The 14,418-nt window shown below is 37.6% G+C and overlaps 1 pseudogene; it reads right to left on the bottom strand.

Annotated features, from left to right (window-relative positions):
* Positions 1–2,302: 2,302 nt before the first annotated feature.
* LOC102240910 lies at positions 2,303–3,509 on the bottom strand (annotated as a pseudogene).
* Between the last annotated feature and the right edge of the window lie 10,909 nt (positions 3,510–14,418).

Below are 14,418 nucleotides of genomic sequence, written 5' to 3' on the forward strand. Positions count from 1 at the left end.
CAAGATGTACAAAATATAAATTTTTACTATAAAAAATTCCATAGGTACATATAAAATTTTAGCAATCAATATTCATGTGGACAAGGTTAAGTCCTGTGAACTTGAAATGACACTGTCCATTCCAATGAAAGGATAGTTATACTATAACAAATCAATTCTGTTATTATTGTATTGTTTTTGGCAAATCATGCATATTAAAAAGGAACATAGTTGTGCAATTCTTTGGTTGGTCCATAAACACATGGGAAAATTATTTATCATTTACTCTGAGACTATGGCTATCATAATATGCTAAATATTTTGCAGTAGTGCCATGAGCTGATTGAGAATCACATTAAGAATTTTATTAAGATTTTTATTTAAAACATAAATTGATTTGACAGAATCTGATACTTTGTGTATTTCTTTCTAAGCAATATGCACATGTGATTATACCTTTGTTTCCCCTCTGAGCTTTCCTTTGACTACTAGTTATAATAGATACACTCTTCTATTGGTGAATACATTTTCCCCTGTGGTTTTGCAATGCCTTTAGTTTTCATTTGCTGGGGGTAGAGTGTGTGTGTGTGTGTATGTGTGTGTGTGTATGTGTGTGTATGAGAGAGAGAGAAAGAGAGAGAGAGAGGAGAATAAATGAATGAGAATGAATGATATTGTTCTTCCTTCCTTTCTTCCTCTGAATATATTGAGCTGGCACTTAAATAGGCACAATTGTACCATAGAAAATTTTACCTTCTGTCATGTTATGGTAAGCTGATAATTCTTTATAATCAATAAAAAATAGTAACTGTATCCCCATGGTAACTTAAACTCTTGAAAACATTGCAACAGTGAGACCAAAACCTGAAATAATTCTACAATAACATAAAGGTGTAAAATATCTCACTTTTACTATTAAAATTCCCAGTAACTGATCTTTTAATTTCTAATATTTACATTATTTTATCAAAGTGGATGGATTCTACAAAGGAAAAATACATGACATTTCACAAAAATGTAAATATGTCAAAAGATGTCTATAGCTATCTAAATAAATAATCTTAATGTAACAGGAAAAAAAGAACATTTTACTGTGGACTAATGGTGCCATTATAAGGTAGACAAAGCATTCATTACTTGAGACAACAGACATGTTTTTGAAAAGATGTGTTAAAGATAGGTATTTTAAAAACTGGGTCATTTAATGCCCTAAGGAATAACCATCTTATAAAATAAAAGCCTAATATGTAAATTGTTCAACCGGGAATTCGACCAGGAGTTTGACCGGGAGTTCGACCGCTCACTATGATGTGCACTGACCACCAGGAGGTGGCGTGGTACATAGCAGACTTAGGCTGAAGGTGGCAGTGGAGATGCTGCCAGCTCCTATGGGCCCTGACGAGAGAGGGACCCTGGTGGGATGGTGGAGCAGGTGAGTGGGCAGCGCCAGGCCAAGGTGGGTGTGAGTGGGGGCCTCATCACCCCACCGATCACCCCGCAGACAGCGACCAGTGGCAGGGGGCGGGGCTGCCACCTGGCTCCCAGGTGCTGAGGGAGCCGGGGAGGGGGCCAGCCCCAACCAAGTGCCCTTTAGGCAGGATGGTGGAGCAGGTGAGGGGGCAGTGCCACGCCATGGCCGGCTGCCAGGTGGGGCTGCGAGGTTGCGAGGCTGGGGGCGCAAGCTGGGGCCCGATCCATACAGGCCACCCCAAGGGACCCCACCCATGCACAAATTCATTCACCAGGCCTCTAGTTTAAAAATAATCTGATACAAATCTCCTTTAAAGCTGATGTGGTAAAATCTCATTTAAAAGAGAATAATTAGTATTTTTGTCACAAAATTGTTTTAACAATGAATCTTCACTTACAGAGGAAGGTTTAGAATTCAACATAAACAATTGATGTAACACTTTAACAATCTATAAACTTATATCTAGGGATATTATTTAATGTTATTATCTTGAATTTTATTATAAAATAAACAGAATTGCTGTGTTTACTTAGGAATTTTTTTAAATGCTTGGTGAATAACTTGATCAAATATTTACAGTTAACATATTTTGAAAGATCAGAAAGTCTGAGTTTTTTCTACAAACACAAAGAACAAGAAAAGCACCTATCTTAGTCTAAATTTCCCTCAAAGAAAAGCTTGGAAATATATAATCTTAAGGGGGGAAAGTCCAGGACAGGAAAAGAGAAAGCTTTAAAAGCCAACACAAGGATGTTATCTTAATTTGACCAATGATACAGGCAGCTGGTGTTTTACCTCATGAATATCTTTCTTGTAAAAGGCTTTATGCAATGTATCTAAAAACAATCCATTTGAGAGGCCGAGTGAGCCACGGGTGCTCTGGCCTTGGCTCGGCACCTGGGGGCCACCTGTGGCTTCCGTGCTATGGAGCCTGCAAACCTCGAGGCCGGAAGCTTTGGGACTGCTGGAAGCAGGACCTCACTCCAGGCCGCCTGCCTTTGGGCCGCTGGTCTCCAGCCTGAAGTCTTCTGACGAACCCGGAGCGTCCCTGCCCCCTGGTCCCTGGCTCTCCTGCTGGGCACAGTCTGGACTCCCAGCTGCAAGGTCTCTGAGGCCCCCGAACAGCACCGACTTCAGGAACAAGCCGTGGGCTGGGGCCACACGTGTCTGGTGCCTGCCCAGTGGGTCCCGGCTCTGGAGAATCATCTTCACCTGAGTCGGGGTCACAGCCCCCAGCCCCACGGCCACCAAGATCGCTGTCATCCTCTGCACCTGTCTGTACAGGAAGGACTGGCTCTCAAACTCCAGGCTCCAGAACTGCAACCTCCTGGGGACACAGGCACCTGTGATGTCGGGGCCACAGGGCAGCCCGGCCTGCTCTCCTGGGGCAGGACAAAGGGACTGGCTGGGTCCAGGGACACCTAGGCTCTGCGCAGTGTGCGCACTGAGCTGGCAGAGGGGCTGCGGGCCGACTGGAAGGCGCTGAAGTCGTGTGTCCCCAGGAGGTGCTGAGCAGCCTCCCGCATGGCAGCCACGTCCAGGCGGTCTGCGCGCAGGGCCCAGCATCGGTTTCGCTCAAACACAGACAGCTGATTGTGCCAGGGGCAGCCGGTGACCAGGCGGTACAGGTCCGGGATGTGGCAGCGTAGCGGGCATGGAAGTCACTGGGCACACGGAAGGCCTGCAGGACCCAGATGGCGGGGTGCCTCAGGTGGGTGTTGAGGGCCTCGGTCAGGACCTCGGGAGCGAAGGGCGGCTGGCCCGAGCAGCGCTGCACGTCCAGGTGCGCGGCGTTGCTCAGGGCGTGGACCCCCGCATCCGTGCGGCTGGAGATGATGAACTTGACCGGCACGACCGACTTCAGCTTCTCGGCGGCCTCCTCCAGGTAGTTCTGGACCCCGACGGCCCGCTGGGCCCCCCCTGACAGCCGCGCTCCCGTTGAAGTCCGTGCCCAGGTACTGGAAGAACACGAGGTAGCGCCCCGCACCAAGCCCGCGGCCGGGCCCGAGCCCATGACCCAGCGGGACCCGACCCAGAGGAACCCGGTGGAACGGAGACCGCAAGTCTTGTAAAAAGCTTTATGCAATGTATCTAAAAACAATCCATTTGAGAGTACAAAATGAGGACATTCATCTATCTACTGTCATATTTTAGTGATCAAAGGTGATTGCATGGGCTTTGACTACATATTTCTGATTTGAACATATGTGACTATTGGGCAAATACTCATGTGTGTCCCTACTACAGACTCGGGGAAACTCCAGAGCTGGAAGCAGGGTTATTTAGCTTGGTTGATGTGAGGTATTATCTGATTCTATCTGCATCAGTTGGTCGAAGTCTGCATGAGGATCTTAATGTTTGATGTAGCAACGGCTGGGGTATGAGATGGGGCCAATAAAGCTTTTGAAGTACTAATGGGTTTGTCAAAAAAATGAAAGAATGTGATATTTTTCTTAGATTTCAATTTTATTTAGCCAAGTTAAACCAAACAAAGTCAAGTACAAGTATGAGCCTTTCCAATTAAACTCCAGTGCTCCTCAACTACTCTTCCACAACATCTATAATTTCTTTCAATGTAGACATTTTGTAACACACTATAAATTTACTTGGTGTTACTATTGCATATACATTTTCCTATTTTGCAATGCTTTTTAAACTAGACCTCTAAGAGAAGAGTCAATTGTAACATTGCCATTTCAGATTTTCAAAATGATGGCTGCCTATGCTACTCTCTTACTGAAATTTTAGTTAGGATAATTCAAATTCTTTGCTAATGGAATAAATTTTTTAAATTATGGTATATCTTTCATTAACCTTGAGATTCTCTTTAGAATTTCTTATTGGTCTTGGTTTACCATTGAATTTTAATTTTTTTATATATATTATGAAGATCACATCGAATATTTTGAAGGGTGGCCTCTTTTCTAAACATGGAAGGTACTATAGATATTTATAATGACACAATAAATCTTAAATTATTTTTAAGTGAAAAAAGACATAAGTGGAATTGTATGGTTCTTTCTATATAACATTCTGGAAAAGACAAGACTACAGATAATTTTCTTAGGGGCATGGAGGCAGGGACATGGGTGCTGTACAAAGAGGCAGCGCAAGGATATTTTGATGTGACAGCTCTGTTTGTTCTGTACCATGACTGTGGTAGTAGATATACAATTTTGTAAACTTCAAAACCCATAAAATGATACATTACAAAGAATGATTTTGCTATATACACATAAATTAATAAAAATCAAACAGAATGTGGGAGGATCCTACAATGGTAAGAACCCTACTTTATTACAAATAAACTGATCATAGGCAAAAATATAGCTATAGATGGGTAATCATAATCCCTCTAATCTACACATTGTTATTTACAAGTTCTGTCTGCTGAGAGTGCCTAGACACAATGATATGCCATAAGCAATGAAAAAAGCTAGATATTGTCTCCTAAATATTATTCTTTGGTAAAAGAAACAATGATTCATTGAGAAAGTTGATTCTAGGGTTAGTATAGGGAAAATAAAGATGATAATTTTTAAGAATCATCATTAGGACACCACAGTGATAATTGTTGCAGATAAGATCACTGGTGGCAGATAAAATTAATGAGAGAAACAAAACATTTGAATAATTTCAAAAAATCTCCCCTAAAATATATATTACTTATATAAAAATAGTAACTTTAAGGTGGAGAAACAGGGCAGATATCACTGAAACCAAGTATGTGAGGTTAAGAGCACCAGTAGTAAAACATGTAGATATCATGGACTCTCAGATACAAAACTCTGAAAAGGAATAAGACTTGTATGGTATTCTTTCCAAAAAGAAAGAGAGAAAAAAACAATAAAAATCACCACTCTAATTATCAGAACATATCAGACCAAATCAAATTGAAGTATATTTTACAAAATGAATTGACAAGTAATTTTAAAATGTCATGATTATAGAACACAAGGTAAGACTGAGAAACTGTAACAATTTGTAGGAGACTAGGGAAGCATTAAGTTGTATATAAATGAAATTAAAGTAATTATGTAATAAAGCAAATATAATATGAATCTCATTTAAGGTTATTGTGGGAATATTTTTAAGTGTTATATGGTTATACTCAATGACAAAATTTTCTCTTAACTTGCATGGTTGAATCATGGGTGTGTGTGGGTGTGTTATTGTGTAAAAATAGTGTTGAACTAAAATCTGGGGAACTAGATTGTTAAATATGAAAGCCCATAGAGAAAAGGAATAGAATGTGAATAGGGGATGATTAAACACAAGTAAAAGGGTTGCTGAATTAAATGAGTCCATATGAATGTAGAGAACATATATTCTTTAAAATAACCAATGCCCTTTTCAGCAAGTCCAGTCATCCAGAATCCTGGGCAAGGTGGGGGCAGGAGGGGGGGTATGTAGGATGGGTTAAAAGATAAGGGATACCACTTAGAAGAGATGGGAAGAGAATGGGACAAAGTGGTTGGGAATGCTGTCAAGAGAGTGGTAAAATGATGTATGTACTTGGTGACTAAGGAGATTGAAAAGCCAGTATAGGAGGAATATAAAAGGGAGAGATGGGATCAAGTGATAAAACTATATACTAAAGTATAGATGTATCCCTAGCTGGTTTGACTCAGTGGATAGAGCATCGGCCTGTGGACTGAAGGGTCCTGGGTTCTATTGAGTCAAGGGCACATGCCTGGGTTGTGGTCTCGATCCCCAGTAGGGAGCATGTAGGAGGCAGCCTATCAATGATTCTCTCTCACCATTGATGTTTCTATCTCTCCCTCTCCCTTCCTCTCTGAAATAAATAAGAAATATATATATATATAAATTTTAAAAACATGTAGATGTAGAGAAAATGATTTCAATATTCTACTAAAAGGAAGAACTTATATATACTGCATAGGATAAAGTAGCAATAAAAGTGGTGAGAAAGGTTAATAACCCACTTAATAGCACAGATGTACTGGATGCCAAAAGCTGCATAATATCAAAATCTGTATGGTGTAGTCAAATGCTTATTTTTCAAAAAAGTTGACATTTAAAATCTGTCAAAGAGCCAACTACATGGCTTTTTGCCTCAAAACATGTAAGATGTTTTGCTTTTCATTGAAAGGTCATGGAAGAACAGAGGCAAGACACTACTATGTGTTTTGTCATTAAAGTACCAGACCCTTCACTAGGTCAAGTTTTGGAGTCAAGGACAGTGTTAATGCTTAGTTCAGAGTGCTTATAATGTTTTTTCCATTGCTAGTAAGATGTAAACCAACTGTCTCTTACTATTTAAAATCACCATAAACATACTGAATATGAAGTTAATGAGAAGTCCCTATGCCAAAATCTCAAACAATAATTGCATAATACCAGTAAACTTCAAAAAAGATTCATAAAGTAAATGAGAGGAATATTATGTCACTCCATCAATCTTTCTTTGCATAATTAGGGACCTTGAAAAGTAGGAAACAACTATCATTTCACAAAGGGTGATTATAACTGATGTCTATCTCAAATCAATAATACTATGTTATGAATACACACATGTAGACACACACAAACAATTTAAACTTAGAAAGATAATTAAAGATCATAGGTGCAAATATTCTCATTATGCAAATCAGGAAATGAGGCCCAGAGATTAGAAGTTATCAAAGTACAAACAACTACTTATTAGCTGAATATTTCACTCACAACCTATGATTCTTGTCTCTAAGTCTCAGGATTGCAGTATATTATTTTCCTGTTTACAATGTTTTATATCAGTATATCTTACAGTATTTTTATACTCTGTTCAGGCACTTGAAATCCCTCCAAGTGAACTTATTTTCCATTTTAAAGTATTCAAAACATTTATTGAATGTATTTATCTGTGTTATTATAGTTAATACTGATATTTCATTAGTACTTTTTTGTAAAAGTGACAAAATCCAGATATAAAAAATTTAATGTAAACTATTTCCCATCAACCTAAATTTGATGAACAGTAGATCATGTAGATTAGCAAATGCAACCTCAAGGTTTGTGAAACATCAATGTCTCTAATTATCTTAAGTGGTTTGCAAATTAAGCAAAAATCAATATAAAGTAATTTTAATTTATTTTAGCTCATTTTGTATTTTATGTCATAGACAATTAATTTATGAGTCTATTTTTATGGTTATGTGACCTATGTCACCCAAAAAAATCAATAAAAGGAGGACAAAACACCCCAAACTCTAGGAAAAAATAAATAGTTTTTATAGTAAAGAAGAAATACATGAGTTCCCATACTGCTTCTCCCCACACACATAGATTTATTATTAATATCTTGCATTAGTATACTTATAACTTTAAAATCAATATTGACACATAATTGTTAATTAAACTCCACAGTTTAAACTAGTTTATTCTTTGTAAAATTTATGCATGGGGGGGAAGGTCCCCTCAACCCAGCCTACAACCTCTCCAATTTAGGACCCCTTGGGGAATGTCCGACTGCTGGTTTAGGCCGAATCCTGAGAACATCCCTCTCACAATCTGGGACCACTGGCTCCTAACTGCTCTCCCGCCTGCCTGCCTGATAACCCCAAACTGCCCCCACTGCTGGCCTGGTCGTCCCCAACTGCCCCCCTCCCGCCAACCTGGTCACCCCTTACTTCCTCCCCCGCTGGCCTTAACTTCTCTCCTATGCCAGCCTGGTCACCCCTAACTGTCCTCCCCTGTCAGCCTGGTCCCCCCAAACTGCCCTCACTGCTGGCCTGATCATACACAACTGCCCTCCCCTGCAGGCCATCCTTGACCACATGGGGGCAGCCATCTTGTGTGGTGGAGTGATGGTCAATTTGCATATTACCTCTTTATTATATAAGATTTGGTGTCTATATATTTTCCTTGGTGAGGTGTCTCTTCATTGCCCATTTTTAATTTCTTATTGTTGAATTTCAAGTATTATTTATATATTTTGCTTATAAAATATTCTTATATAAGATATGAGTTATATAAATAACTTTTCCCCAGTCTGTGGCATGACTTTTCTTTCTTTTAAGACTTTTCTTTCTCTTACAGAGTATAAGTTTTTAATTTTTAGGAAGTTCAGATTATTAATTCTTTCTCTCATGGAGCATGTCTTTTGCAATTGTGTCTAAAAAGTCATTTCTAATGCCAAGGTCATCAAACTTTTTCTCATTATCTTCTGGCAGTTTGTTTTATTTCATTATAACAATTTTGCTAACCAATTTTAGTATATATGTTTCCTCATGGGCTTTTGACTGATATAGGTGTGACAATAAAAGGTATTTTCTAAATGACAGCCATCTCAGCAACTGAAGATTTAAAGCTAAGGAATAGAAAGTATGGAGGAAACAGTTGAGTAAAAAAATATATTATTTGAAGAGCAAAGTATCTGGAATCAATTTAAATGAGTAGATAGAGCTAATCTGTTTGAGAAGCTAAAAATGAGGAGTATCCCCAAAGATTGAAGTACATAACTAGGTGTGGGGAGGTCAAGCAAAGTGATAAGACTAATAGGAAGGAGATGGTCTGGATAGTTCCACAAAATGCAGGAAAGACTTGAAGAAGCAGGAAAAGAGCAAAAATAAATCCTATATAATAAAATCCTAATATGCTAAGTATCAGGTCATCTGGTTGTCCATTCAACCAATCAAAGCATAATATGCTAATGATATGCTATGGCCGCTCAGCCGCTCTCTATGACATGCACTGACCACCAGGGGGCAACAGTCGACCAGTTTCTATGATGTATAATGACCACCAGGGGGCAGACGCTCCAACCGGTAGGTTAGCTTGCTGTTGGGGTTTGGCTGATCCGGACTGAGCAAGATGCGCCAGACGTGCTCTGGAGCCCTCCTGTGGCCCCTCCCCGGCTAGCTAACCACCCACATCCCTCCCAGGTCCTGATGGTGTATCAGTGGGGTTCCTCAGCCTGGCCTGCACCCTCTCACAATCTAGGACCCCTCAGGGGATGTCAGAGAGCTGGTTTCAGCCCCATCCCACAGGCCAGGCCAAGGGACCCCACTGGTGCACAATTTTGTGCACTGGGCCTCTAGTAAATAAATAAATCCCTACTAATGAACAAAGGAGAGAAAGAGAAGGCAATAGGATTTGTGCAGAATCTGAATTTGAAAGCTGGATGTTTTTTAGAGAACTTCTGGACCTTCTCACTGGGTAGTGAGTACTAAGAAAACCACACAAGTCCTTTGGTTGATCTCTTACCTCTCCCCCCAAGCCCTCCCCAGCCTTCCCACTGTAGTTTGACAGTCTGTTCGATGTTTCTCTGCCTCTATATCTATGAAGGTCATGGGGGAAAAAGGAAACATATGTACTACTATTTGTAATACTTTAAACAATAAAATAAAATTTTTTAAAAAAGAAAACCACACAATTCTATAAAAGCAGAATTCTTCACACAGATCATGTTACATTATTATAAAGTAGAACCTGGAAATTTAATATTGCCATTAAGAATATTAATTCTAGCCCAGCTGGTATTGCTCAGTGATTGAACTGGGACCTATGAACCAAGAGGACAAGGTTTGATTCCCCATCAGGCATCCCCAGTGTGGGCATGCAGGAGGCAGCCTATCAATGTTTCTCTCTCATCATTGATGTTTCTATCTTTCTCCCCATCTTCCTTCCTCTCTGAAATCAATAAAAATATATTTAAAAAATATTAAGTCTATTTTTTAAGCAATTATGAGATTTTTATTCCAAAACTTTCATCACTTGAGATAATATTGTCAGGATTGATTTCAATGAATATTTCAAGGATTCTTGAGAACTAGTTATAGAGACAGTTTTTTCTCCCCCCACATTCGAAAATCTTGTTTTAAACATAGCATACCATATTAAAAACAAGTTTGAGAAGAATTTGAGATGACACCAAAAAATGGAATTTTAGTTTTAAGATGCTATCATACTGAAGTGACTAATAAACTGTTATGGTACTCTCCTCTGGATAAATTGATTTTCAGATCCTTTGAAATTGTGTGGCAGAGTAATATATTAAATCATTTCTTAGTTATTTTTTAGAAAACTGAATATAAACTTAAAAGTAGATTGATATTAAATGATGCTATATAAATTGATTTATTATCTAACTTTTAAAACCACCAATTACATATGGTAGCTATTATAGACAGAATTAAAAATATTGTTTTATATATTAAGAAGGTTATAACCTATGGAAAAATAGATAAGAAAATAAATAATTACACCATTAGGTAATCTTACATTTTATTTAGAATTCATTAAAGTTTTCTTGTTGAACAATTGTTCTATGAAGTTTCTTCCAATTTTAAAGAAACACAATCTGATACTATTTCTTGAGCCACAGTATTTTCTCCACACCTGGAGTCCTCGTAAGTCACATAAATTTGGCCAGTTTTGTGCAGATTACACACTACCCAAATGCCTACTTGAAAATAGCTAGAAATCAAGCATGATTCATGTAGGTGTTATTCTACTTATTCATTTGAATAATGGGACTTCAAGCTGGCAATACTGTCAAGTTATTATTAGTAAAGACCCAGAGTCAATATTTTTCCTTTTTACAGTGAAGTAAAGAGTAAAATTTGTTACAAATTATTGGTCTTCTTCTATGATGCTTTTCTTATCCTTAAACAAAGGGGAGTAAATAGGTTGTATTATAGAATACAAGATGTTAAAAAAAATATTTCAAAAGAGTTTTCTCTGATTATTTGCTACACACTTTAAAGGGACAATAGATACTAAATATTTTACTGCCCATTAGCTTACCTTGCATTATTGAATTTTGTTAAGCAAAGAAAAGTGAATGTTCTAAGAATACAGTGTTTTATAAGGGATGCAAAAAACTATAATCTGAAGAGCTTTTATGTCTTGTGTAAAAAGTAAATAATGGAACACTTAAAATAATGGTACATACTCTCAGGGAAAAACAACGTATTTATAATGAAATTCTACTTGAGAAATTCTTGCACTTTGGCTTCACTCATAGATTCTAAAAAACACACACACACACACAGACACACACACACACACAAAAAAAATCAGTAGGTAATGTGTATATGCCTATTTTCTTTTGAAGTAGAGTTATATATTGCTTCCCAAAAATTCATGGAAAATACTTTTCTTTCAGGTTGGTATATTTAGAATTAACCATACAACACATTAACAGGGGTTGATCCCTTAATCAGTAAGACGTTTTTGTTATGGTATAATGTTAAGTCCTGTGTTCTGATGTATGAAATATGTTCCATATGAGATACTGGATGTAATATAAACTAGACTGCCTGAGGAGCAAAATTGTCACTATAGGGTTAGATTTAATGGCATTGGCACCTATTTTTATAATCCACAAAAGATTTCCTTTCTTGATCCTTCCCTTTCCTTTCCTCCCTCCCTGCCTCCTTTTCTCCCTTCCTCCCACTTGCCTTCATTTTCTTCCTTCTTTACTTTCTTTCTTTTTTATACTATAACTTTCCTTCAAAAATACATATTGAATACCAACTACATTCCAAGCAATATTACGTGCCTTGTTAGGTGTTTGTGAATTGGTGAGAGAGAGAGAAGAAACAACATTTAGCCAGTTGGGTAGGAGAGTTAATAACTGGTCAAAGATTCCGTTGTGACAGTATCAGGACATCCTGATTTTACAGCAAAAAGAAAAATGCTATCTTCAGTTTTCCTTGGCAATATTCTTGTTACCTAAAGGGATTTGGCTCCTAGCTTGATATCTACATTAATTTACTATCAATAAAACATGAAACATATAACCAGAAATGTCAAACACAGAATTCTGCCAAATATAACATCTTACTATTAGTACTGCATAGAAAGTAAAAGGCCATAAAATATTCATATTTTTATTTGAATCATATTTCATAGTCTAGCTATATGGCTTTAGATTATAAATTATAAAAAAGGAAGTAAAGTCTATCCAACACATAATTTATGCCATATTTTTTGAAGGACAATAAATATAATTCCCTCATATTCAAAAATAGGTGTGTTTACCTAGTTGGACATAATAGATCAGTAAGGAATAAATGTTAAGTGTTCCTGCTCTGTGAACTATCTCTGTAATATAAACCATAATAGGTTTCTTCCATGTATTTTAAATGTGCTATACCATTTGATTTGCAAATATTTTAAATTAGTCCATTTTCCTTTATATGTGAAGTTAATTAAATTAAACATGAAGACATTGTCAGTAGTGCAATTCAGTGGTACAATTTAGACCTTATAATGTCCAAACACAATAACCTTAATTTTCTTAGATGCACTAATGGCTTTATTAAGCTTCTATGATATACTTGTTCTATTCTGTAACACTTAGTTCACTAAAAAAATATTTATTGAGCCGTCATTATATGTCAAACACTATTTCATGTTCACTAGGTACAGCATAAAAATAACTCATAAAGTCCCTTTCCTCAAGAAATATACAACCTAGTTGCTAAGGTTGAGAGTCAGTTTGAGAGGAAAGAGGTGGGCGGGTGGAGTGGAATAAAGGAATAGGTAGTCCCAAGGTATGGTTTGGATTTCATCCCAAGTTACTTGAGTCTACCGGCACATGCTAGATTCTGGGTGGGGTTGAAATTTAGGGAAAAGTTTCCACACTAATGCCCTGGGGCAGTGGTCGGCAAACTGTGGCTTGCGAGCCACATGCGGCTCTTTGGCTCCTTGAGTGTGGCCACAAAGTTTCAATCGCACTGTATGTGCGTGCCGGCACGTCCTATTTTGTGGAAGAGCCACACTCAAGGGGCCGCAGTTTGCCGACCACTGCCCTGGGGGAATGATTTGGATGGAGGTGTGTATGGTATTCCACATCAGAACCCCCTATTTCTATCTTGCTAAGCAAGGTATTCACTTCAGTTATTTTCCTGGAAATGTAATTTTTTATCTGTGAAAACTTTTAGCATGTACAATCTTCTATATGTGGAATAAGTCTCCTATCTTTGTTCACTTATACAATTTGGGCTAGAGTGTGGATCTATTTTTCTAATCATTTTAGCCCATCTAGCTTGAAAGGGATATGTGGTTAAATACACTAGTAATAATTTATAGTTTATTGGACACTTACCCTGCCAAGCATACTTCTCTGTGCTGTGCATGCATTATATTATTTAGTTCTTATAATAATTCTATGGGGTTGATAATGTCATTTTCATCATTACAAAGGCAAAGATACAGTGTAAGGGATTTGCACAAAATTTATATCCTCTGCCATCTTATTTCAGAGCCTACATATATCTAGAAGTTCCTGGATTTTAGTTCCTGGATAGTTAAACCATTAATACTTCTTCCATTTATTTTTGTTGTTGTTTATTTACTTCTTCAAGTCAAATAATATCTCTTCTTTAATCTTAATTATTCAATCTTGTGTGAAAAATATCTTCTCACTTATAGACTAAGTCAGGGTACCCTATTATTTATTTACATAGCCCTATGAGTTTGCTTCATCATATTTTATTTTAGTTGTCTACTTAACTACTTTTGATAATAGACTCTCAGCAGAAATCCGGCCCATTGTCATTTTTTAAATATCTCAGGAGTATGGAATAGTCCTGGAACATAGCGAGCATTCTGTAATACTTTTGGAGTGAATAGATTACAAAACCTGAATTGACTGACAGAGTAAGGGACAGGGGGAGAGAAAGAGAGAGAGAGAGAGAGAGAGAGAGAGAGAAAGATTTGAGATAGATATATTGTTTACATTATTTAAAGCTATTCAAAATATGAAATATACTAAAATATTTTTCTAACTTCAACTTTTAAATAACTCAAGGAATGAAGACAGTAATATAATTTTTAAGCATTCTTCTAGTTTTATTACCTTTTGTCATAATTAAGTTTTGAAAATGCTGAGTATTCATAATATCTACACTAATAAAAGAGAAACATGGTAATTGGCGTATGACCACTACCCTTCCCATTGGCTAATCAGCATATCCTTATGCAAATTAACTGTCAGCCAAGATGGCGGCCGGCAGCCA

Source organism: Myotis brandtii, unplaced genomic scaffold (genome assembly GCF_000412655.1).
Source record: "Myotis brandtii unplaced genomic scaffold, ASM41265v1 scaffold82, whole genome shotgun sequence".
In the NCBI taxonomy this organism is placed as follows: domain Eukaryota; kingdom Metazoa; phylum Chordata; class Mammalia; order Chiroptera; family Vespertilionidae; genus Myotis; species Myotis brandtii.